General features: G+C 38.7%; 2 pseudogenes across 1 annotated transcript; both read right to left on the reverse strand.

Annotated features, from left to right (window-relative positions):
• Positions 1 to 5238: 5238 nt before the first annotated feature.
• LOC109205548 lies at positions 5239 to 5985 on the reverse strand (annotated as a pseudogene). The gene has a single exon (XR_002064691.1). The product of XR_002064691.1 is annotated as an osmotin-like protein (transcript).
• Positions 5986 to 16144: 10159 nt separating this feature from the next.
• On the reverse strand, positions 16145 to 24734 carry LOC109205546 (annotated as a pseudogene).
• Between the last annotated feature and the right edge of the window lie 1247 nt (positions 24735 to 25981).

Genomic DNA, 25981 nt, shown 5'->3' on the forward strand with positions numbered 1-25981 from the left:
GATGAGGAAGCGCGTGTTCTCGCCATCTGCGAAAGAGCAGAGTAGAAGTTCAATTAGCATTGAGAAACCAAACCGCACGACAAGAAATAACAAATGTGAAACTTTTCCTAACTCTGTAGCCTCTGGGGGACAAATACAGACGTCTCCGTACCGATTCCTCAGACTCTACTAAGATTGTCCGTAAATTGTGAGACCTATGTAACCTAGAGCTCTGATACCAACTTGTCACGATCCGGATTTCCCACCCTCGGGAGTCGTGACGGCGCCTACTCGTAGAAGCTAGGCAAGCCATGAAATTATAAATTCTTAACTATTTTATTTTAATCTTTTTATAAATCATATCAACAAGCGATAAACATTTAAATAACTGCGGAATATGAGATTTAAGCGGAAGACTTAGACAAAATGAACCAAAATGATAAGAAGAATCCACATATGCCTCCACCCAGAAACTGGTGTCACATCATTCACGGACTACTAAGATTACTACATACAACTGTTTGAAAGAAGGTAACACTGTCTGTCTCGCATACAAGATATAACAGAACATAATAAAGATAGAGGAGACGCCGGGCCTGCGGACGCCTGCAAGGCTACCTCGGTGTCTTGGTGGACTGAAGGCTGGCTCCCGAACTACTGTGCTGACCAAACGCTGCTCCGGTATCTGCACATAAGTGCAGAGTGTAGCATCAGCACAACCGACCCCATGTGCTGGTAAGTGCCTAGCCTAACCTCGGCGAGGTAGTGACGAGGCTAGACCAGACTACCACATAAACCTGTGCAGTTCAAATATATACAGCGAAAAAGAAATACAGAGATAACCAATCAATATGGGAGGGGGAGCATGCTGTGGGGAAGGTAACAATTCCAAGTAAAAGACATCAAGTAACGAAGGAAACAACATAACTCAGACATAAATAAAGAATCATAAATCAATAAGTGCACGGCATTACCCTTCGTGCTTTTACTCTCGTCCTCACCAAAGCAATTATATAATAAAACGTGCACGACATCACCCTTCGTGCTTTTACTCTCTTTCCTCACCATATAATCAATAGAATCGGCACGGAATCGTACATCGTGCGGCACGGCATCATCCTTCGTGCTTTAACACTCTTCCTCAGCCAAACAACAATCACAAACAATGGGGCAAGGGAATTAACAAGATTATAATAGAACTCCCGGCAAGGGAACAATAATTAAACACTTAAATCCCGGCAAGGGAACAACATCAATAGTATCCACATCCCGACAAGGGAGATAATCGATAAATCAACAATAACCCGGCAAAGGTATCAACACAATAACTTCTTTCTCTTTTCACTTTTACTTCACAACTCACTTACAACTTGAGCCAATGCTCCAAAGGGTTCAATCAACTCATATACTTTCACAATTCGTAATATAGATTGAGCCAATGCTCCTCGATGTTCAAAGGTCACAATTACTTCCACAAACTTGTCACAACAAATAAAAATCACCTCTAAAGCATAGACAAAACAACGAAGTCATGAAAATCACAATATAAGACCCACGGGCATGCTTGACTCCGACGTATAGATACTCGTCACCATGCCTATACGTCGTACCCAACAATTATCACATAGAAAATATGACTCGACTCCTAATCCCTCAAGCTAAGGTTAGCCCAAACACATAGCTCGATGCCACGAACACCACTCAAGGTTCAACTATAGCTTTAACCCTCGATTCCACAGCCAATTCGCTCGAATCTAGTCACAAGTTACTTAATTACATTAATAAAGGCTAAATGAATCGATTCGAATGCATAAAAATGAATTTCCCAAAGTTTTACTCAAAAAGTCAAAAATCGCTCCCGGGCCACATGGTCAAAACCCGAAGTTCGAACGAAAACCCGATTACCCATTCCCCCACGAATCCAAATATATAATTTGTTTTAAAATCGGACCTCAAATCGAGGTCCAAACTCCCAATTTTTGAAAAACCTAGGTCCTACCCAAAACCCTCAATTTCCCCCATGAAAATCTTTGATTTTATGTTGAAATCATGTTAAAAGATGTTAAGGAGTGAAGAAAATAAGTTAAAAATCACTTACCAACGTTTTGGAGACGAAAGGTTGTTTGAAAAATCGCCTCTGATGTTTTGGGGTTTTGAAAAATGAAAAATAAACTGAAAATCTCGTCTATATATATGCCCCTCAGAACCCCTGTGTGGACCGCACAAAACGGACCGCGGCCGCACAGCCCTTTCCTGAGGGTATACAATCTCTGAACCTCCCTGTGCGAACCACACAAAATCGACTGCGGCCGCACAGCCCTTCCTGAGACCCTGTGCGGACCGCACAAAGTCGACTGCGGACGCACAGCCCTCCACCGCGCACCGCACTAGCGGGTTCAGAGAGCTGAAATTGCTCTGAACCTGCAATATCTGTGTTTTTAAACCTAGGACCTCCCGGAACCTACCCGAAACTCACCCGAGCCCTCGGAACTCCAAACCAAGTATACACACAACCTCAAAAACATCCTACGGACTTATTCGCGCCATCAAATTGCCAAAATAACATCATAAATATCGAATTAAACCTCAAAATCCATGAATTCTTTCAAACTTCTTAAAACATTAAATTTTTCAATTTAGGTCCGAATCACGTCAAATGACATCCGTTTTTCACCAAATTTCACAGGAACGTCTTAAATCATATATAAGAAGAATACCAGGCACCGGAACCAAAATACGAGCCCGATACCATCATGTTCTCATCAAATTTCATTTCAAAACCTTATAAACAATTTCAGAAACAATTTCTTTCAAAAATTCATTTCTCGGGCTTGGGACCTCGGAATTCGATTTCGGGTGTACGCCCAAATCCCATATTTCCTACGAACCCTCCGGGACCGTCAAATCACGGGTCCGGATCCGTTTACCCAAAATGTTGATCGAAGTCAAATTAATTCATTTATTAGCCAAATTTTATCATTTTTCACAGATTTTTATATTTAAGCTTTTCGGCTACGCTCCCGGACTGCGCACGCAAGTCGAGGTGACTCTAAATGAGGTTTTCAAGACCTCGGAAATACAAAATTTAATTTAAAAGCAAGTCAAGTGATGACCCAAATCGCAATTTTTCTCAAGAGAAAAGTAGTGCTAACACTTCCATTTGTTTAAAGGACTTTTGGTCGGGAAAGTTAACTAGAGTGAACATAGTGGGATGACATTGATCAAATTAGACTAAAATAGGTATCGATTGTGTTGCTTACCATCTGCCTGTTCTCTAATCACTTAATTTCATCCTATAAAAATCACGTCTACCCTAATGTTGCATTCTGAGTTTTCTGTTGTAGATACATATGCGTGCCTATTTTATAAATAAAATCATGAAATTTTATATGTGCTTGGTTCACTCTTACACACCTCAAGACTTCTTTAACCTTGATTCATGAATTAAATGGTAAGCGTCTTTTTATGTGGACATAAATTTGGTCTCTGCACAGTCCTTTTCTTATGAATTTGCTTCACCAACTCTACTCTTTTCATGGTGTGATTATCAGGGGATTAAAAGGCAGGAATAGAACTCTTAAACAATGGACTAATAGTTTACTCGATTCAAATAATGTCTTCCCAACAGCGATTTCCAAAATCAGAAAAAAAAAAAAAAAAAAAAAAGAAGCAAAACTTACCTTATAACTGTACAACCAAGCACATAGACTGAGCAGGAAGATAGAAGACTGAAATAGACAAAGGAAACTGGAACTAAAATTGAGCGAGTATGAAAATTTGGAGGAAGATCAGTGTAGAAGGCTGGGCAATGTGGAGGAAGAATAGTGTAGACCATGGGTCAGCTTGAGGGCGTGTCAAAACCTGGGAAAAATGGGTTACCACGTGGCTCAGGCCAAAATAAGGGTGTTAAACGGGTGGGCCGTGCCGGGCCGGGTAAGGAAAAGTTGAAACCTTCCAGGTTTTGAACCGGGTCAGTTACGGGTTAGGGGTTACCAGGCTTAACGGGTTTGGGTCCATCCGAGTAAAAAATGAACTGTAAGGGTTACGGGTCCAAGGGGCCGGGCCGAGTTAGTGTAATTTTAATTTATTTATTTTTTGTATTTTGTATAACTATTGTAAGTTTTATTAATATAAAGTAATAATATAAAGAATACAATGAAGATGGGAAAAATTGCACTTATAAACTGCAAGTGCTTTTTTTATTTCAAACTTACAAATTGATGTTTGCATTTAACAACAAGTAAATTAACGAAAAAAGAGTAAAACTAAATTTTCATGCATAATAATACTTTTAATTAATCTAACAAACTAAAACATTAAGCATAAATACGTCTAATAATTTTCAAATAGCACAAATTGTCTCAAATCAACTTAAATACGAATTTCTGGAGGATGCTCAAGACAACTCTTCATATGCCTCCTTGAACAGCCTGTGCCCACCCACTTTAGACGAAGATTTAAGACTCGACCACAGTTCCTGCACTTTACTTTGTGAACTTCTTCATTTTCTTCTACCACCTCAAAGTGTTCCCAAACATATGAGCGCACTCTAGAAGTACGGGGCATGATTTAACTTGAATTGAGAATTTAAGTTTGAGAAATGAGAGATGAGTGAAGAAATGAAGAAGAGGGGGGGTGTATTTATAGTTTTTTCAAATGGTTAAATTAGTAATTACAAAAAATGTTAAATTTAAAAGAAAATGGCCCAAAAAAGGGCTATTTTTGCAAAACAGCGGTCGGGCAACGGCCCCTTGGCCCAGGTGACCGTTGCCAACGTTAACAATCATGTTGAAACAACTAGCCGTTAACTGGTCTGGGCCGGGCCGGGTTGGGCCGGTTAACCGGTTGGACAGTGAATCTCATTGTCCGGGTCGATTAACCGGTTGAACGAAGGTGAACGGACCAACACCCCTTACCCCATTAACTCAGCCCACCCGGCCCCCTTTGTACCGGTCAGGGCCGGTCCGAAAATGGGTTGACCAGGCCCGTTAGACACCCTTAGGCCAAAATAGATGCAGTTTTTCTAAAATACCCCTACGTCCCCAAGCTCCTCAAACTGTCCCTTATTAATAGTAGGAACTAGATGAAATTACCTTGGAGCTATATCATTGGATGTATTATTTGTGATCAATGGATGGTTATTCAGGTAATAGCCACTTCAAGAAAAAAAATTACAAGAAATGTGTGTAATTAAGACAAATTAAAGACAATGACCAAAATGCAAGAAAATTAAACAAGAAAGAGATGGCTAACTCCACCCAATATGATCTACTTAGCCACTTCATGAGTACTTGTAGGCATCTCCAATGGGAAATTTGTTGTTTCATTGTGAGCACTTCCATAAGGACAAAACATAATCTTATAATCTGTAGTCCAACTTGTGCATGTAAATGTACTTGTTGGATCATCTTGAGGATAACTATAGGCATCTGGACATCTTTGTTTGAACCATCTTGATAACTCAGTAGGACCACATGGTCCTTGTGTACAACAATATTGTTGTCCTCCAAATGTTGTACATGGGTTGTTACATCCTCCGGGTACCCTAAGTGCACTTGGGCATTCACCATTTATATTAGTTATGCATTGAATACCGTGACATTTTCCTGGTCATGTCGAATCCATCAATTACAGAAATATCCCAGAAATCTAAGTTACTAAATTGGTTCAACGCATATTCAGCTAAAGTTATTGGTGGTTTTCCCCACCTTTGCATTCTAAGACTCCAACACAATCACCGGTTTGGCACCAACCTCTACCCGCACCATCAAAGTTGCAATTAGTATGACCTCATATACGTGCCATTTTAGTACCCGGTGGGGCCCTGAACCACCAACTTTGACCTCGTTCGAGACGTCGGCCACCCCCTACAGGGGTTGCTGCCACAGAGACGATGTATGGGCAGTTGTTACGGACCTCAAACACACCGGAAGCATAAGTGTAAGTCACGAAGGCAAGGAGGGAGAACACTAAACAAGTTGTCAAGTGACTCACTTTAGTGGACATTTTAGCAAGAAGATTTGTTGTTGAATATATTGCCATTTGAGTTAAGGGGGTTTATATAGTGGTATGACGGCTTTTTGGACTATATACATTAATCAAATATATATATATTGCCTCTTGATATATTATTATATTAATAAAGGAATAATCGTGACAGATGCTTTGGTAAAGGTAGAGCTAGCTAGCTAAATGTGAAGGCTTGACAAGTGAAACTTATTATTATGTACTAGAATTTGGACACGTACATTGCACGTGTATGCCATGTTAAATAGTACACAAACTTCTTCAAAAATATAAACAATATTAAAATATTTGTTATGAGTAGGAAAAACGCAAGCTCAATCTGATGATTGATGAGCATATTCGACTATTTAATTATTGAACATAAAATGATTAGGCATAAAACGTATAATATGATCATATCCTGTTGATACTACCTTACAAAGTAATGTTCTTGATGTTTATATATTCCAAAACATGTCAAATTTTAACGTTATTTTTCATTAACTACGTTGAGTTCTTCTGAACCTATTGAGAACTTTTCCCTTTCTACTCATAAAGAAAAAAGTTTTTTTTCTTTCAACCAAATTAAATGTAACGCCTCGGGCCCACAATGTGCATATATTTGTCCGCTTTGGGTCCCACCCTCACGGTTTTGTTCTCCCCCAGTTCCACTGGGGAAAAGGCCTATATGCAACTTCGTCACTCTCCCACTTTGGCGGAACTCACCCCTCTAATCGACTACTCGACCTTTACTTCTTATACCTGGCCTTCTAGAAATTTTAACCGCCTGACACTCCCACATGTCCTTACTCATCCTTTGTTGCTCAGTTGTTGCCTTAATAAAATCTATCTTCGTAGCACTTAAACCCACAAATTGCTATAACTTTAAACCTTTCCGGAGATCATCTTTCTCGAGCCGTCGACATTAGAAACACTGGTTCAATCCTGAACCACCACACCCCGCGATATCCAGCAGTCGTTTCTCCAATATTATTTCACAATATTCTACCCCAAGGGCGAATTGCAATTGGCCTATGAATGTCCAGATTTCGGGTGGATTTCGAAAGGTTAACGGAATGAAGGTGGGACCCAAAGCGGACAATATATGCACAGTGTGGGCCTGGGTCGTTACATTAAACTTGGCCCTTAAAAGTATCAATCAATTAAGTCTTCAAAGCGATACTTTCCACGGCTAATAACTATAAATATTTTTTTGGGTCAATGTCCATTGCAGCATAATAATATGTCATCTACCTCGCTATCAACGTAACCTTCTTTGTAACCTCTATTCTGTGCATAAACATGCAGTGGATTTAATTTAAGCATAGGTTTTCACTATATTTGGAATTATGTTGCCAAGCATTGGCTTCTTGAGCTAGTTGTTCCAGTAGCAATTCAAGCTCCACATTTTTGTGGTCAATATCTTCAACCTCTGTGTCTCTTTTGCGTTTCACAAGGACCTTTTCCTTATATGAGATAGTTTCAGGTTGATTTTCCTGAACTTGCTCCAAAATAGCTTGCCTAAAAAACGATCACTCATCCATATCATCTTATGTCTCTCTGAAAGTTTTGGAAGGTTAATATAGCGGTTCAAGCATGGAATGACTGTAACGAACAATTTAATAGCAAAATTCTAAAGGAAGATATATAAAGAAAATGGAGAAACCTTAATTTCCGTAGCTCTCAGTTGATCCATGAAGTTGACGCACCGGCGAAGCCAAGAGCCGTACCAGAGAGGTGCAAGGCATCGTAAAGCTTCTTTAAAAAATGTAGCGACACTTACATGGGAAACTACAGTATACTCGCATACAACTGAGATATATTGGCCTTGGCCTACTGGAGCTTAATCCACATGTAAAACCATAAATCAAAATAATTTATGATGATGACGATATTTTATCTTTGTGCACATGCTCCTGCCATTGAGACTATGACGTTAACGAAATTTCATGTTTTCTATGCATCATGTCGTCATGGATTTGAATTAAAGATTTTGAAGTCGAATGGATGATAAATTAGTGTTTTTTTTTACTTTTCAGTAGAACATATGGGAGAAATCAATGATCTTGACTGTGACTATATATATCTAATTTTATTTAGAACTTTAAGCATCATCATTAGTCCTAATAATTAAGAGTGTGATGTATACAATTTATTGTATTTTGATTTTATTGTTTTGAATTTATTACACCTTTCCGAGGAAATCAAAGATCTTTCTAAAAATTGACCATCTGAAATGTGTCCGACGTTTGTCTTTTTTCTTTCTTATTTTTAACTTTTTTTTATCTTGTTGTTATCTCTATTAAAATGCACGTATAATTTACATTGTATAAGAAGTGCTATTGCAATAGTATTGAATGATGGCCAAGATGGTCATTTTACTTTTCAAGGATATTTTGGTATTTTGACTTTAGCATGTAGGAGTTTCCTACTTTTAGTATAATATGATATGATGTACATACGCTAGTGAGGGTATGGTAAAAATAGCACGGTATAGCCAGTTTTCGGACTGGTCATTCAAAAATAGTCAGCGTTTACCAAGTCTATGAAAAATAGCCACTATTTTGCTGCAACAGAGACCAGTCCAGCATAATATACTGGAGTTCGGTGCACCTGTGTATGAACTCCAGCATATTATGCTACTTTACTGGCTCTAGTATAATATACTGGAGACCGGAGCACTGGTGCTCCAAACTTCAGTATATTATGCTGGACCGGTATACTTGCTGGAACTCCAGTATATTATGCTGGAGTTCTAGTGTACTTATGATGGAACTCCATCATATTATGCTGGAGTTCCAGCATACTTATCCTGGAACTCCAGTATAATATGCTGGAGTTCAAGTATACTTATGCTGGAACTCCAGCATAATATACTGGCGTATTTTTCGGGTTTTGAACAGTATTTTCGCTCAAAATTATCTTTACATGAAAAGTGGCTAAATTTCGATTACTTTTGAAACTGGGCCATTTCTGAACGACCAGTTGTAAATCTGGCTATTTTTGAATTTCACCCGAGGATATGCCCGGTAGCCCGGGCCCAACAACTATTTATTGTTTTTGGTGATAAATTTATGCCTTCCAGGGCTATTTGCAACAAGTTGGCCATAATTGGTGAGCAATCCTGTCTATATGTGTTATAACTTCCAGATTAGGGTATAAATGTCTACAATATTTTTAGACAACACAATTGATATGTATCATATTACAAATGACTCGACTACAGTGGGAGATGTTGAATATAAAAATATTTAACATGATTCACTATTTCCCTCACGCCTCCTCCACAGAACTGATCTTTAGCAACCTGAGGTAAGGAAAGATATATATTTTAAAAACAAGTAACTGGACAAGAGAATAAGTTTTTTAATAATGGTAACATGTTCAAAGGAAAGAGTATAAGTCAAAAATGTGAACATTTTTCTTGTTATAACATAGATGGCAGAGGCAGCACAATAATTATACATCTCACTCAAATGGCCAATAATCTTGTTGGCTTTGTTCATTCTTTAAAAGAGATCTTCCTTCAGCTAAGTTGCTTAGAACAAATATTTTTCCATTTTACCAGAGCCCAATAATAATCTGGGGTTCCAATTGATACTATATGTCCTCCAGATTTTCATAAGGCCAACTTGTGTCTTAAAGATTGGTTCCTCTTGCTTTCTTATTTTACTATTCTTTTCTTGCATCTATTGAGTTCAACGAAGAGTGGTCATGTACCATTCATTCGTTTCTAACAACCTATTCTTAATAAGATGGCTGGAGGTACCTTATCTTGGGATGCCTTTGGTTGAGCTCCTATCATCGACGGATAAGCAATTGACAAAACTTCTTTGCCATTCATACTTATTTGTTTGCAAAACTAATCACCTGAAAAGGCATAAGAAAAGAGTTGAAATTACAAAACTTGATTGTAGAATTTAGCGTATATACATTAGATATTGCAAACTAACTGACTCAAATGATTCTCGTGATGAGTCACATTACTGTAGAGTAGCTAAACAACTAATAAGATATTTAAATAAGAAGTGCAGATGAGTCACATTACTGTATAGAGTCTTTAAATAAGAAGTGTGGAGTTGATAAACAAACAAAAGAACTTACTACTAAAGTATACAACAGTATAAATAATCGAATCAGTTGTTAAAATAACAAAGCAACAACATAAAAGAAGACGTACCACTAAAACTCGATCTTATGACTATTTGGTATAAGTTCAAGTATATAGGATTTAAATCTTACTTGATATTATCTAAAATTATGTTAAAGCACGATAAGATATTAGCTTTTCCTTATGATAAACATAATAAGAAAAGCCAAACACTTACTAAGAGTATTCTAGATGTTAAGATGTATTACAGAAACTTACATCAATTACGATTCTTACAAACAAAAATTGATGTCACTGACGTACAGGTGACAAAAAAGAAATGTTAAAAACTAATTATCAAAAATCACACCATTACAATGAGCATGATGGACTTTCCATATTCAAGAAGTATGCACCTTCATTGTAAACTTAGCTTGATTACAACTTTTATTTTAGCTTGATTACAACTTTTATCATAATACTTATTATTTTTAATGACACCTAATTTTTTGGGCACTCAGGGTGATTTCCAGTATTGATGATAATCTTGAGAAAAAAAATATTGCATTTGTGATTTTAGATTAAATAAGAAGATAATTATGTTATGTCAAGGAATAGGCAAACCCGAAAATAAAGAAGATAAAGAACATCAAATTTTAACTTGGAAAACCCTTCAAATCGAAGGTAACAACCACGGGATCACAGAGATCCAAAAAGCTCCATTATAACAACAAGAGGGTTACAAATGTTCTCCAAATTGGCAACACAATAAGTGTTAAACACAAAGCAACAATAGCAATAACTAATCAATTCAAGAAAGAGGAGAATCCACAAAAATGAAGCAGTTGTTCGAGACTCGAAATCAGATACTACGAGCCTCAAAATCCGATCTCCACCGTTCAAATCCAAGACCAAGATGTTACAACATTCAGTCAAAATTTCATGCCGATCTAATGGATAACGAATCAGAAAACTTGATTTGAAGTTGGATGGTCGGAATAAAAAATCTGCAGCAAAACAAATACTTTTCTTCTCTCTTCTCTCTTCTCTCTTGATGAAAGCTCTCTAAAAAAACCACTATTTTTGCGTATAGAGTAAATGCGTATGGGGATTTGCTGGAAATATCTCAAGTGCAAATAGCATCCACATGGAATTACATGCCTTAGTAGTCGGCCTTAGATTAGCATTACAGCACCACTGCTATGTCACGACCCGGATTTCCTGTCCCCGGGGGTCGTGATGGCACCTACTAGCGAGAGCTAGGCAATCCAATCCCTATACTATTGTCACGACCCCATATATCGGTCGTGATGGCGCCTATCCCATTACCAGGAAAGCCAGACCAACTATCAAACCACAACCTATTTTTATTTTAATACTAACACGGTTTAATTACCAATTATCATAACAAGTGCTTAAAACAGCAAGGTAGATATGCGGAAGTCAACAAAAATATGAAAGACTACATGATCACGCCCAACTCTAGTCCTAAAAATGATAAGTGGTCGCTGTAAATATAATCCGGTCTAAAAGTCCGGAGTCGAATCCCACAGAGAACTAAGGCTTAGCTGTATCTGTTTAATATCACCAAGAAGACAAGATTGAAAAATAAATAAACATCTGAAAACTAACTATGCTTGAATTGTAAACAATTAGAATAAAGGTCTATGGTAATGGTTTTCCCCGTTGTTGATTTCCTTGGTTGTATGTTTCTTGTAGCGTTGACTTAGTTGCCTCTATCAATCATGAACTCTCCAGCTATCATAAATCTCTCTCAAACAATTATAATTATTTACTAGACGCACTCTCTCAAGCTACGCTAGCTAGATTCGCATTACAGTTCACTTAGATCGCACCCGAGGTATCGTTATCTCTAATCCAACCTCTAAACCCTCGGTTATGACTCTCGCCTATACTCCGGGAGTGATGTTGTTCAAACAACTACCTAAATATGCACTCTCTCTCAAGCAGATACATGATAAATAGTAACGGCTAATTGAGGATCCTTTCAATTAACCACAATCAAAACATAGTTGAACAAATAGAGATTAAACTGATTCAAATCTATATTACTTATAACAACCAATTCATCCTCAACGAGTTTCACCAAAACCTTAGATTAGAAAAGTTAGCTACTCATGAAAATAACAAAAATCACAAAAAAATTCATATTCAAAGGTAAAAGAACAAAGAAGAAGATTAAAGATTGATGCCCAATGATCCTCCTTGCCTCTTGCCCTTCCTTCTGATGTTTTTCACTTCCAAAAATCATTCTCTCCCGCTCTTGGCCGGCCTTCCTCGTTTAATATAGGGTTTAGGGCTTAAAATCCCGTGTTTTGCACTTTAGTCCCTGAAATTTACGCGTCCTGCCGCGGTCCCACCGCGGTTACGCCGGGACCGCGGCCAGAATGGTCCTCTGAATCTTTGGTAATGTTCTGCCGCGGTCCTACCGTAACCGCGGTTTTTTACCCTGTTTCATTTTGAATTTGAAAAACGTAAAACACGAAAGTTGTAGCCCTTTGAGTTAGCTTTCCAACCATATATTGTGGATCCCAAATGGAGTTCTGAGCAAAAAGTTATGTATATTTTACTAGACAGTGCGTAATATGCCTACTCGAGTCTTCGTTTGTTCTCAACTATCAAATTTGACCCCCGAACACGATCCCGGCTTAATTCCTTGAGCTTTTACTCAGACTTCAAAGCTTCAAATTACTTAAATTCATTCCATAACATCTATATAGCTCGGAATCACACCTACAAGGCATAAAACACACAATTAGTGCAAAATACTAGCGATTAAAGCGCAAACTCAACTAAAGTGCAGTAAATTAGAGTGTAATAAGCGACTAAAATACGTAATTATAGCCTATCATCAACACCCCACACTTAAACCATTGCTCGTCCTCGAGCAATCAAACTACACTTTTTTTTATAGACACGACCTTTTTAAACAATTCTCCTAACTCATCACACCAAGAGTATTTAAAATAGACTAAGCACAAAAGTGTAACATCTTCACCTCAAGATTTGACTCACAAGTACCACGCATTATTCACAACTCACCTACTTACTCTAACATAGAGGTCACTAACATTACCTTTCCTTCATGAATCAATTGCCCTCACACAACACAAGAGAGTAGTTCCACACAATAAAATTTAAGAACACTTAGGAACTCAAGATAGAAAGAATTCACTCACTCTCAGAAATAAAATTCATATGCCACAAAAGATGCACCATAAGCTTGCCCGTAGTGTACTACTCCACTAATCGAGCTCATTCAATCTTGGATCAATTAGGACTTTATTTGGTTGTAATGTAGGCTACGGGACGGGTAAGATACATTTAGAGGTAAGAGTGACTACACCTCCCTAAGCACTTTAATACATACATTTTAACATTTAAACCCCATACTTATGTCAAACCAAAATTTCACCTTCACATCAATGTAAATTACCCCATTCTTCTTTAAGCACACTTACGTCAAGAGCCACCACTTATCAAGGATTTTTTTTTTCACAACAATCCAATTATATTTTTTTTTCAATTCAAGTGGCTCTTCCTTTTTTAAAACAGTGCACATTTCTCCTTATTCAATTAGTTCCACTCAAAAGCCAAATCAACCACCCCACACTTTAACTTTTACAAAGTTCATAACAATTCAAGTGCTCATGAGAGGTGAAAAGGTTCAAATAGATGGTTAATTCAAACAAATGGGTAAGGCTTGTAATGTGGTTGCCAAAGAAAAAGGATTATAGGCTCAAAGAGGTTAACTTAGATACATAACAATTAGGTGGGTAAAATATACATATCTGCCTCAACAAGAAAACGCCTATATCACTTCCAAGACTGAACAAAACTACTATTTCGCTTTGCAAACACACGAGACAAGTTCTAGACATCAAATGCAATGCACAGAATACAACAAACCTCACACGCACATGGCACATAACTCACTCAGGATTGGATTCATCAAGACACTCTAGTCAAAGCAGTTGAGCAAATTTAAAATCATACAATTTAAGGTACTTATACAAGAGTCAAAAACTGAGCCTAAGCGAAACAACCAAAGTACTCATTATTCTCAAGGCATAACCAAGTCAAGAGATATTGCTTCAATTCAAAACACAACATAATGGCTCATACTCCCAAAAAAAAACTAACTACACCCGGTTCAAATAAAACCCTTGGAAAAGAACCGCGGCACAAAGAAAAACCAAGGGGGAATTATTACACTACCTACAAAGAAAATCTTTTTTTTTTCTTTAGACTTAAATCCCTCAAGAAAATTGTCTAATAGATCCATCGTCGGGAAAAGTCCAATCTTTTAAAAAAAAAACTATTTAATTAAACTAATACAGCTAAAGTAGCATGAAAAGTCGCCCAGACAATCTCATCACCCCACACTTAAAATTGTGCATTGTCCCCAATGCACAACATAACCATAAGAGGGTAAGAGAAACTCCCTGGTAGGCCAAAGGCCGAAGCACTAGCAGTTCATGGGGTACTCAGAATTCTCCCAGGCTTGGTCCTTCGTGCGGGTACCTCACACTTAGTTCCAACCATTTGATTTGCTGTTGCATCCTTCCAATACCTTTACTTTCCATTCTCCTAAAAAAAAATTGACACTACAAAAATAATACAATTAAAAATAAAAATAAAAAAAGAAAGCAATAAAGCTGGGTTGCCTCCCAACAAGCGCTTGATTTAACGTCGCGGAACGACGCGAATCACTTTTTGCCTCCACCTCGAGCTTATGAATTGAACCCCAAGTTTTGCTTCAAGCTTATGATTATGCTCTTGGGGCGGTACAAATTCTTGCGAGCCAAAAATTAGATAAAATCTTATGCACTTGTTGGCTCTCGACCAAGGAGTGTCACCTTGCCTAGACGGCCTTGAGAAATCCAAAATATAAGGCTCATCTACCTCTTCCTTGGACTCCTTTTTATGCTCATAAGGGTGAATTTCCATTTCAGCGTCTGAACATAATGTAGAGAAGTGTTTGGAATGAGGCCCAACGCGCTCAAATACATGAACTTCAAGATTTTTAACCTCCTCAACACCAATCACACTAGAGTCAACTAAATTTGTATCTTCAACGTCCTTGGTTGACTCTAGTATTACTTCTTCAACATTGACATCCTCAAATTCTAGTTGGCTAGGTTGTTGATGTTCTACTCTGACCTCCCCAATTAACACCTCAAATTCATGCTCTTCTTGGCTACTATCCTCAATATTGGCTTGTTGAGCATTAAAAGCTCCAACCACTTGACTCAATTGAGCCTCCAACTTGCGAATAGTTGCCTCTTGCCTTTCTATGTGCAATTGTTTCTCATTGTTTTGTTCCAGAAGGCACTTTAGCATATCCTTGATCTCCTTCAGGTCCGCATTCCCAGGTTCTTTGTTCCTATTAACTTCACAAGAAAAGGTAGAACCATCATAGTAAGGGGTTGGGGGAAAATAAGAAATATAAGCACAACCATGAAGGTGACCATTTTTACCACCACACACATCACACACATTCCACAAATAAGATTGAGTTGGTGCACATAACTCGCTCTTAGGAACGTTTTGAAAATTTTGCCACGGGTGGTTTCCTTCACAATATGTATGGAGATCAATAGTAGAATTATCTACACCTAAATTCCCATAATTCCAAGATGCCATGTTTCTCAAATCAACAGTTATAAAAAAAATACAAAAAAAAAAAAAAAAACAAACTAAAAGTTCAAACTTGAACCCTAGCAATATATACAGCTACAACTACACCGTTAGTTCCCCGGCAACGGCGCCAAAATTTGATCACGCCCAACTCTAGTCCTAAAAAGGATAAGCGGTCGCTGCAAATATAATCCGGTCTAAAAGTCCGGAGTCGAATCCCACAGAGAACTAAGGCTTAGCTGTATCTGTTTAATATCACCAAGAAGACAAGATTGAAAATAAATAAACAGCTGAAAACTAACTATGCTTGAATTGTAAACAATTAGAATAAAGGTCTAAGGTAATGGTTTCCCCCGTTGTTGATTTCCTTGGTTGTATGTTTCTTATAGCGTTGACTTAGTTGCCTCTATCAATCATGAACTCTCCAGCTATCATAAATCTCTCTCAAGCAATTATGATAATTTACTAGACGCACTCTCTCAAGCTACGCTAGCTAGATTCGCATTACAGTTCACTTAGATCGCACCCGAGGTATCGTTATCTCTAATCCAACCTCTAAACCCTCGGTTATGACTCTCGCCTATACTCCGGGAGTGATGTTGTTCAAACAACTACCTAAATATGCACTCTCTCTCAAGCAGATACATAATAAATAGGAACGGCTAATTGAGGATCCTTTCAATTAACCACAATCAAAACATAGTTGAACAAATAGAGATTAAACTAATTCAAATCTATATTACTTATAACAACCAATTCATCCCCAACGGGTTTCACCAAAACCTTAGATTAGAAAAGTTAGCTACTCATGAAAATAACAAAAATCACAAAAGAATTCATATTCAAAGGTAAAAGAACAAAGAAGAAGATTAAAGATTGATGCCCAATGATCCTCCTTGCCTCTTGCCCTTCCTTCTGATGTTTTTCACTTCCAAAAATCATTCTCTCCCGCTCTTGGCCGGCCTCCCTCGTTTAATATAGGGTTTAGGGCTTAAAATCCCATGTTTTGCACTTTAGTCCTGAAATTTACGCGTCCTGCCGCGGACCCACCGCGGTTACGCCAGGACCGCGGCCAGAATGGTCCTCTGAATCTTTGGTAATGTTCTGCCGCGGTCCTACCGTAACCGCGGTTTTTCACCCTGTTCCGTTTGGAATTTGGAAAATGGTAAAACATAAAAGTTGTAGCCCTTTGAGTTAGCTTTTCAACCATATATTGTGGAGCCCAAATGGAGTTCTGAGCAAAAAGTTATGTGCATTTTACTAGACAGTACGTAATATGCCTACTCGAGTCTTCGTTTGTTCTCAACTATCAAATTTGACCCCCGAACACGATCCCGGCTTAATTCCTTGAGCTTTTACTCAGACTTCAAAGCTTCAAATCACTTAAATTCATTCCATAACATCTATATAGCTCGGAATCACACCTACAAGGCATAAAATACATAATTAGTGCAAAACACTAGCGATTAAAGCGCAAACTCAACTAAAGTGCAGTAAATTAGAGTGTAATAAGCGACTAAAATACGTAATTATAGCCTATCATCACTACACAGCCCACACTGATCTGGTGTCACAAGTCTAGAGCCTCTAATACAAGTCTGAACAGTCTACTACATGAATAGTCTAGAAATGCGGAAAATAATGAGATAGAAGGGAGAAATCAGGGCTGCGGATGCCATGCAGCTACCTCGAAATCCCCGTTGAATGCTGGAAAACAGCTGAAAGCTCTCACTCGGCCTCTCGGGCACCTGTATCTGCACACAAGGTGCAGGGAGTAACGTGAGTACGCCAACTCAGTAAGTAACTAAAGTAAATAATGGACTGAAAGCAGTGACGAGCAGTTCAAAAAATATATTCTAAAATCAGTTCTGTCATAATTTCATCATTTTCAGTTTATAACTTCGAAATCAATTACTTGACAATATGTCCAACAGAGGCTTATTTATTAAAAGAGTGAAAACGGTAAAAATATCATAACAGGGCCCCTCGGGCAAAGGATCACTCAGAATACGGCCCCTCGGGCAGCCTCTCAGTCACTCGTGACTCAGCTAATCTCATAATAATAGAAATTATAGTAACTGTTGCGGCGTGCAGCCCGATCCGTATTTATAGTCGACTACGCTCACTAGGGGTGTGCAGACTCCGGAGGGGCTCCTACGGCCCAAGCGTCATATCATTGCGGCGCGCAGCCCGATCCAATATATATATATATATATATATATATATCGCTGCAGCGTGCAGCCCGATCCATATAAGTATCGCTGCGGCGTGCAGCCCGGTCCACAATATATATATACATATAATATCCTCACCATAAGGTTATCAACCTCTCTTAGTCATTAGCCTCACAGCCTCTCGGGCATCACAACAGAAATTAGGGAACTCAGCCCAACCAGTCCTCACAATAGGAGTAGAATGATAAAACCAGTTTTAGACATTTAACAGGTAAAACATGACTGAGGATATGTGTTTAATAAGAAAAGTGAGGAAAAACAGTTAAAATGCCCCTATGGGTTTCTAGAGATCGGCATAAGGCCCCAGACATGGCATAAAGCCCATAATACAGTATGAGGATCCAGAATCCAGAATAATATAACATTTTCAAATAAAATATGCGGCTCAAAAGTCGCTACGGGACAGACCAAGTCACAATCCCTCACCGGTGCATGCCCACACGCTCGTCACCTAGCATGTGCGTCACCGCATTTATCAAATCAAGTCAAATACCGGGGTTTATACCCTCAGTTCAAAATTTACAATGGTTACTTACCTCAAACCGGTGAAAATACTACTCCACGACGCCTTTGCCTCTCGAATCGGCCTCCACTCGCGTCGAAACTAATCAAAATCAGAGCCAATACATCACAACATGCTAAGGGAACAAAGCCAAAGCGAAAACGATCGAAAAATCCCGAAATTAGCAAAACCCGAGCCCCGGGCCCACTTCTCAAAACTCAGAAATTTTTACATCAACGGGTGCCTTATCTCCCCACGAGTCTATGCATATAAAGAACACCAAAATCGGAGTCCAAATGACCCCTCAAATCCCAAATCAAAAATCTAAAATTCCAAGCCCTAGTTCTTCCATTTTTGTTCAAGTTTCCATGAATTTCTAGATAGATTTCACAATAGAATCAAGTTTTAGGTCCGAAATTCTTACCTCCAATCGTTTCCCCTTGAATCCCTCTTCAATCTTCTTCAAAAGTCTCTCAAAATGAGCAGCTATGAGTGAAAATAGACCCAAAATCGCGACTGAAATGACTTAAAACATTCTGTCAAGTTCTGCTTTTCCTTCATCGCGATCGCGAAGCACAAATTTTAAATTCCCAAAAATAACACTACGCGAACGCGACATGGGCCCTGCGAACGCGATGCTTTCGCCTCTCACACCTACGCGAACGCGAACCCTCAATCGCGAACGCGAAGAACAATTCCTCTTGGACCCTTCTGACCCCATTCCTTATACGCGATCGCGGACAACCTCACGCGAACGCGAAGCACAGGATCCCAGCCTTCCCCGATCGCGAAGCCTCACACGCGAATGTGAAGGCTTAAATCTGGCCTCCCTCAATTCCTTCTATGCGATCGCGATACACCCTACGCGATCGCGAAGGGTAATTCTCTGCAACACCTGAAACTTCAAAATCTGCAATCTTTTAAGGCACAAAATGGTCCGATTGACCATCCGAAACTCACCCGAGGCCCCCAGGACCTCAACCAAAGGCACCAACACATCCTAAAACCTTATTCAAATTTGTTCCAATCATCATAACATGATACAAGCCGGATGAGCACGCTTAATGAGGATGATTTCCTAGTCAACATCATAGCATTGGAATGCTTTAAAGGAGTCAAGATCATCCCACATATCGGGAAGACCGGGATAGGTGTACCCAACCTAGGGAATTTATTCTTCTTGGGCCCCCCTCCCCCCCTTTCCACAACGGTAACATATCTCGAGAGTCATCAACATCTCCCCAAGTGATCGACACGTCTTGCAAACTGAACAATCCGACTCATTAGCATCACACCCTCTTCTAGCATCCCTGACATACAAAAACCATTCATCAGAACATTGAATGTAACCACTGTTGGTTGAAGTCCTCCGACCAACATCTGACGTAGTAGTCCATGAGCCTCGCCCATCTCTCCAGATTTGCAATATGCATCCATTAGAGTAGTATAAGTAAAAGTATCAGGATGGATCCCTGCAGCTTCCATATCTTTCATTAACTTTACTGCTTGCTCTAAATCTCCAGCTTTACAAAGACCATTAACAAGTGAGGTGTATGTGTAGATATTCAGTTCAAGACCCTTTCCACACATCTCATGGAGAAGTTTGTGTGCTGTATCAAGTTCCCCTAGTTTACAGAGCCCATCTACCAGTGTTAGTGTAAGTCACAATATTTGGCGCCAACTGCATCTGAACCATTTTGTTGTGAAGAGTCTGCCCTTATCTCCCCTGCCTTGCAATAACCATCAATAAGCGCAGTATAAATGAATTCATCAGGTTCTAATCCCTGGCCAAGCATATCATTTAAGAGCGTATTTGCTTCACCAATTTTTCCAGTTTGACACAGACCAGAAATAAGGACAGTATATGTTACCAAATCAGGAGTAATGTTAAAACACTGCATCTCATTGAACAGTCTGTATGCAGGCACTTATGTTCCCAGTTTTGCAGAAGCCATATTATAAGAGTTGTGTAAACAACATTATCTGGAGCGACTCCCTGGGAAGTCATCTCCCTCAGGATTTTCTCGGCATCAAGCACTTTGCCAGTCTTAGACAAAGGAAGAATAATACTGTTAAAAGTAAAAGCATTTGGCTTCAATCCTTTTACTTGCATTTCTTTGATGATCTTCAAGACTTGTTCAAGCTGTCCAGTAGCACAGTATCCATTAATGACGGTGCTGTAACTTACAATTTCAGACTTACAGCCCCTCAGCTCCATTTGCAGGAGTAAGTTATGAGCTTCTTTAACTTTTCCTATCTGACAAAGAGAATGGATCATTATATTATGAGATTCATTATCCCAGCAAAAACCCACTTACGAAAATTCATTAAATACCTTAAACATCATTTTGTGCCCCTCAATGTCATGCGAGAGACGAGAAAGAAATAAGTTACATGAAGAGACAGATAAAACCAAGCCATAGTGCAACATCTTATCAAAAAGTTTTCTTGCATAATCTAGAATTCTCAACTCAACAAGCACTTGGAAGAAAATATCAGAAACATAGATTAGAACCCCAATCCTTATAAGTGTATATTAATTTTTCAAGAAACTGTGAGAAGGAAACTGTAACATCTACATTGGGTCTTGTCTATAAATCATGGATAAGCCTATGTGCTGTCCTTGCATCTTTTTGAGCAGCGATGTCACGACCCAAAAATTCCACCGAACGAGTCGTGATGACACCTAGTCTCTAAACTAGGTAAGCCTAGCATAAACCGAAATAACATTGATATTTACTAACTTTAAATTAAATTACTCTGAACAAATTACAATTCCCAAAACCGGTGGTACAAGTCACAAGCCTTTCTAAGAGTAGTTATACAAAATAAATACATCACTGCTCCAAAACAAAAGGAATAAATAGAAATAAGTACAAATGAAGGTGACTCCGAGGCCCGCGAACGCTGTAGCAGGTTTACCTTGAGTCTCCACTGCAACGACCCACACAGCTACTACCGATCAAATACCTCGATCTGTACACAAAAATGTACAGAAGTGTTGTATGAGCACACCACGGCGGTGCCCAATAAGTATCAAGACTAACCTCGGTGGGGTAGTGACGAGGAACAGTCCAGACACCTACTGGTCAAATAAATTGAACATGATTTGATAATAAACTATCAACCTAGAAATGACATAGTAATATCAACAGCAGGGAAAGAAACAAACTACAATCCGTAGGAACAATAAAGGGAAACGCGGGTGGATACGAAGATAACCAAATAATTTAACACCAACATAGTTGGGACACAGACGAGTAAAAATGTACTCAAACAAGGAAGGCGATGTCAGCTCAATAAATCATATCGTTTCTGATGCACAATTCCCAGCCATCTTAAACTCGATGTCTCATATCATAACCTCAATTACCAAACTTTTAGCACACCCGGCACCTTATGCCCACATATTTCTATCTCTCTTTACACAACAACGTTCTCGTGTTACTCAGTACATAGGGTCCATAATCAATGGTGTTAAAATGTTCAAGGAGTCTCGTTTACATAACATAAAGTAGAGTACAACTTCTAAGCTAATTAAGTACTCAGCAAGAAAAGAAGAAATTATATTTAGAAATCATTTGAATAAAGATAGTACCATTTTCAATTAAAATACAACATCGAAAGAATTATTACCTTTATCATGAGAGTTAATAATTTAAAACTTAGTAGAAATTTCTTTTTAAGTAAAATACAACCTCAAACAGTTTAAGGGGATATAATTGAGAAACTATTTAAATTAAAGATGTAACAATTATTGAAGTTTGAAGTATTGGAATGTGTGCGTGTGTGTGTGTGTGTGTGTGTGTAATATATATATATATATATATATATATATATATATATATATATATATATATATATATATATAGGTATTGAAAGCAATATAGGTTCTAACACAAAGGATCACAACAATAAAGGAATTGAAACATTTAAAACACTTGAATTGATAACAACAAATAAACACAGCAGCAGAAAGTGCACGGCATCACCCTTCGTGTTTTTACTCTCGTTCTCACAATAAGAATCAATATTCACTTTTATTCTTTCTTGTTGCGGCGTGCAACCCGATTACAATCATATAATACTGTTGCGGCGTGCAACCAGATCTAATCATATAATATTGTTGCGGCGTGCAACCCGATCCACTATGATTTTGTTGCGGCGTGCAACCCGATCCAATATGATATTGTTGCGGCGTGCAACCCGATCCCTTATAATATTGTTGCGGCGTGCAACCCGATCCCAATATACAAATCAACACCAATCACAAAAGAATCCCAAGCAATAACATCCCGGCAAGGGAACAATAGTATAACAATAATATCCCAGCAAGGGAAATAATATCGTAAGCAATAACATCCCGGCAAAGGAATCAACAAGTACATAATAAGGATCACGGAAAAACCAAGAAGCACGATAACCTCAACAAAACAACAAGACATAATAAGCACGTGATAACTACACGGTAACCACAACAATTGGACATGTAACGTATTTGCACGAAGTCATAGAGGAAACTCACAATCAAGAANATATATATATACGGTAAGGTATTGAAAACACTATAGGTTCCAACACAAAGGATTACCCAATAAAGGAATTGGAACAGTTAAAACACTTGAATTGATAACAACAAATAAACACAACAGCAGAAAGTGCACTGCATCAACCTTCTTGCTTTTACTCTCGTTCTCACCATAAGAATCAATATTCACTTTTATTCTTTCTTGTTACGGCGTGCAACCCGATCCCAATCATATATTACTGTTGCGGCGTGCAATCCGATCAAAATCATTTAATGATGTTGCGGTGTGCAACCCGATCCAAATCATATAATGATGTTGCGGCGTGCAACCCGATCCAAATCATATAATATTTTTGCGGCGTGCAACCCGATCAAAATCATATAATGATGTTGCAGGGTGCAACCCGATCCAAATCATATAATATCCCGATCCAATATGATATTGTTGCGGCGTGCAATCCGATCGCATATAATATTGTTGCGGCGTGCAACCCGATCCTAATATACAAATCAACACCAATCACAAAAGAACCCCAAGCAATAACATCCCGGCAAGGGAACAATAGTATAACAATAATATCCCGGCAAGGGAAATAATATCGTTAGCAATAACATCCCGGCAAGGGAATCAACAAGTACATAATAAGGATCACGGAAAAACCAAGAAGCACGATAACCTCAACAAAACAACAAGACATAATAAGCACGTGATAACTACACCGGTAACCACAATAATTGGACATGTAACCTATTTGCACGAAGGCATAGAGGAACTCACAATCAAGAAGTATCAAAACAATAAGGAAGGCAATCACTTCAATTAAGGCAATTAAGGGTCAATGTAACACGTAAGAATTAGAGGAAAGCTAACCACATCATATGGAGCATATCGAGGCAATTTAAGCAATTATTAAACGCCAATCATAACGGGATACTTTCCACATAATGAACATAAGGACCTAAGAACCCTAGATCAAATTTCCCACAAATAAGTTCGAGCACACACTCGTCACCTCGCATGCACAGACTACAAGTAGCATAGAGGACTTAAATCCTAAGGGGAAGTCCCCCACAACAAGATTAGGCAAGATACTTACCTCAATCCAGCCAATTCAATACTCAATTTAGTTTTTCCTTTACCAATTCATCAATGCTCAGCTCAATCTAGCCAGAAACGACTTGAATACATCTATCAATGCAAGAGAAAATAATTCCAACTAATAAAATTATGATTCTTATACAATTTGCAAAAAAGTAGATAAAAGTCAACTCCTCCGGCCCACACCTCGGGACCCGACAAAATTTACAAAAATCGAATACACGAGTTCACCCATACAAAATTATCCAATTTCGATACTATTTGGTCCTTCAAATCATCATTTTATATTTTTGAAGAAATTTATAAATTTTTCCCAAATTCCATCCCAAATCACGAATCAAATGATAAATTCAATGATAGATTCATGTATTCTAGCCAAATCCGAGTTAGAATCACTTACCCCGATGAATTTCTTGAAAAACCTTCGAAAAATCACCAAGATCCGAGCTCTCTAGGTCAAAATATGAAATAAAACCCTAAACCTCATGTTTATAGTGCACGTCCCAGATTTCTATCACTGCTGACCACAAAAAAAAAACCACCACTGACCGCGGTCCATCACCACTGACCGCGGTAAATCCACCGTTACCGCGGAGAATGTTGACTGCAGTGATATACTTTAGTATTTTAGCCATAACTTTCTCTACAGATGTCCAAATTGTTATTTCTTTACCTTTATGGAAACTAGACACGAAGGGCTACAACTTTCGTTTTTGAATCATCTCAAAATTTCTTGTAGATCAAAAGATATAAACTCCTGAAGTCGGACCAGCGATCCTGCAGAACATCTTGATGTGCGGCCGCACACGAAATTATGTGGTCCGCACCGAGGTCCACAAAATTTTAGTGCAGTCCGCACTCTCCTCTGTGGTCCGCATAAATTTGGTGTGGTCCGCACTCCCAAAGGTACCAGAACCATCTCAGAGTACCGAAATTCCCAGACTTGCTCAAAATTCACCACGAAACACACCCGAGCCCCCCGGAACCTCCACCAAATGTACCAACACATCCCATAACATCATACGAACTTAGCCCCACTTTCAAATCACTTCAAACATCGCTAAGACCACGAATCAGATGCCCAAATGCATGAAAATCACTATGAACTTTAAAGACCTCTAGAATTGCAACCAAGCGTCTTAACCATATCAAATCAACTCCAAACGATACCAAATTTTGCAGGCAAGTCCCAAATGACATAACGGAGCTGTTCCAACTTTCAGAATCGCATTCCGACCTCGATAACATAAAAGTCAACTATGGGCCAAACCTCTCCATTTACCAAACTTCAACTTTTCCAACTTTCACCAAAATGGCTCAAATTACCCCCCGGGCCTCCAAACCCAAATCCAAACACACACCCAAGTCCAAAATCACCATACGAAGCTACTGACATCATCCAATACTCGTTCCGGAGCCGTTTACTCAAAAGTCAAATTCCGGTCAATCCGCTTAAGCTTCCAGGACTATATTTCTTCTTTCCAATTCGACTCCGATTCATTCGAAAATTGAATCCAACCCTGCACACAAGTCGATATACATAATGTGAAGCTGCTCTTGAACTCAAACTGCCGAACCGGATGCAATTGTTCAGAACGACCAGTCGGGTCGTTACAAGCGGCAATATGCACGACAATACAACGGACTTCAATTGACACCAGCAGTCAAAGAAATCCAGAACTAGTTTGTAATCATTCTTCACAGTCATGAAAACCCAAATGATGTGGTCAGGTCTGATTTTTGAAAGGGCTTTAAAACACGGCGAATGTGCTCAGAGTAACGTTGCTTAATAGAAGTTGCAACGTGATGCACAAATTCAGAGTCTCTAATGGAGGCTTTTTTAGGCGAATAATCTGGAAAGGGTCTCGCAGCAGCTAAAAGA

Source organism: Nicotiana attenuata, unplaced genomic scaffold (assembly GCF_001879085.1).
Source record: "Nicotiana attenuata strain UT unplaced genomic scaffold, NIATTr2, whole genome shotgun sequence".
Taxonomy (NCBI): Eukaryota; Viridiplantae; Streptophyta; class Magnoliopsida; order Solanales; family Solanaceae; genus Nicotiana; species Nicotiana attenuata.